Source organism: Octopus bimaculoides, chromosome 26 (genome assembly GCF_046866305.1).
Source record: "Octopus bimaculoides isolate indiv1 chromosome 26, ASM4686630v1, whole genome shotgun sequence".
Taxonomy (NCBI): Eukaryota; Metazoa; Mollusca; class Cephalopoda; order Octopoda; family Octopodidae; genus Octopus; species Octopus bimaculoides.
Window position 1 is genome coordinate 7,359,086 of NC_142953.1, and position 2,500 is coordinate 7,361,585.

General features: G+C 35.2%; 1 protein-coding gene across 1 annotated transcript in view; it reads left to right on the top strand.

The window, feature by feature from the left end:
* Positions 1-2,500, top strand: part of LOC106872367 (uncharacterized) — a 101,593-nt gene that overhangs the window by 867 nt on the left and 98,226 nt on the right. The window lies entirely within an intron of this gene.

The following is a 2,500-nucleotide window of genomic DNA, read 5'->3' on the forward strand; positions in this document are numbered from 1 at the left end:
GCAGTAGAACCTGTTCAGTTGGTTGGGCCGTAGGTGACTACAATGCCACACCCAACAGGTTAGCTTGGTGAAGAAGGCTGATATAAACCCAATCCTTGTAGCGTATAAACAAGATCTTTCAAACGAACGGGTGAACTCGCCATAGAATCCTCGACTGTCTAGGAACAGTGGGCGGATAGATAAGAAAATTAGAAATGACGTGGTTGCACGTGGTTGCCCAGTGATTCTCAATTCCTTTTTTTTTCTTTACCTTTCATTCCTATTTTACTCGGATGGACCCACATAGCCATTTGATGATTAAAAAGTGCCTTTATAAATGACAGAAACATCCAATGTTAATCTTGACTAGCAGAATGTCATAAAGGAACTAGAACCAGCGGAGAGCTACAAGGGCACTGAATCAAACAATTACTAGTTTTATCATGTATTATATAATTACTAATATAGATAAAATTTTATGACTGAAGACGCATGACTCTGTAGTTAATGTGTAGGTCTCACAATTATGAGGTAGTGAGTTCGATTCCTAGACTGGGTTGTGTGTTGTGTTCATGGGCAACTCACTTTGTTTCACATTGCTCCGGTTCACTCAGCTGTAGAAATGAGATGCAATGTTACTGGTGCCAAGCTGTACTGGTCTTTGCCTTTCCCTTGGATAACATCAGTGGCATGGAGAAGGGAGCTGGTATGCCTGACGACTGCTGGTCTTCCAGAAACAACTTTGCCTGGACTTGTGCCTCGGAGGGGGGACTTTCTAGGTACAATCTCATGCTCATTCATGACCGAAGGGGATCTTTACTACTTTTTACACTTCAGGTAAAATTTAGTATGTTAATTATGTTTCCTCACCGCCCCACCACTCAACACCCCTAAAGCCTAACGCCTCCATCGACAAGCCCAGAGTCCCATTGGGTGCGGTACCGCCCGCGTGGAGAACATCTCCATCAGTGACAGAAACCTAGTTGTTTTCATACACCCTTAAAATACTCCTCTGGGTCCCCAATTTGCTATTTTGCTTTCGTGGGCCCTTAAAAAATCTTATATCAACGCCTAAGGCATATATGGGCCCCGGTTAAGAACCAGCGATTTACAAGAAGTCGTCTGCTTATCGTAAAAGAACCGTATCTAGCAATCTGGAAGCGTTGACCTATCTTTTGTAGAAATTAATCTTGTAACACATGTTAACGTGTTTTGTGTTTCGTAGATATAAATTCAATTATATGTATGTATATATTTTACATGTACACACCTGCACAAAGATCGTTTACTCTGAGCATTATTTTATGCTTTTTGGAGTTTTTACGAGATTTATATTAGTCTGATCAAGCCCCAACTGTGTGAATCTACTAACACTGCACATGTATGTATTTCAAATACCACACAAACGTAAATATAAAATATCTATCTATCTATCTATCTATCTATCTATCTATCTATCTATCTATCTATCTATCTATCTATCTATCTATCTATCTTTCCTTTCCTGAGCGTCCAATAATACTATCCATATCACGTCCTCACTTTGTTGTTTTTTGTTTTTTTGTTATTGTTTTTTTGAACTATATATATATATATATATATATATATATATATATATATATATATATATATATATATATATATATATATCAAAATAAGCAACAAGGATATCCAAAGTTAATGCAGTACGATCGTTTCGTTTCATGCGACTCCATTTATTTAAGCAATGTGAACATTACCTCAAATGTAAAATGCAAAATGCATTTGATGTAATGTTCACATTGCTTAAATAAATGGGGTTGCATGAAACGATCGTACTGAAACGATCGTATATATATATATATATATATATATATATATATATATGTATATATATATATATGTAAATTTAAATAATAAGGCTAAAAAAATTATATTAATTTAAACCAGTGGCCTAGCATATTGAAGAAAATCTGAAGATTCAGAAAATTACATTACATACATATAAGAGGAATGACAACTAGGTGGATTCCAAATTAGCTAAATGTAGACACCCATATGGTTTGACCACTAATGCGTGCGTGTGCGTGTGTATGTGGGTGTATTGACAGTGACTTCGATATTTCGGTCAATTAATCCATCGTCGACGGTGTCTGAAATGGCCGTCACTTAGAAGTCACTAACGTCAATAATATTCTTGCAAAAGAATAATAAATGTTTAACCCATCAGATTAATGTAAATTTGATTTAGTTATAACTGAACATAAAAACAAATAATAGTACACACACACACACACATTCATACATATATATATATATATATATATATATATATAGATATATATATAGATAGATAGATAGATAGATAGATAGATAGATAGATAGAAAGGTAGATAGGGGGCGCAAAAATTTGCACTAATTACCACATACAAGCAATACCTAGGCGTGAGAATGATCTTGAAACGTGTCTGTGTACATATGAGGTTATGTATGTGTATATATATATGAATATATATATGTGTGTGTGTGAGTGTGTGTGTGT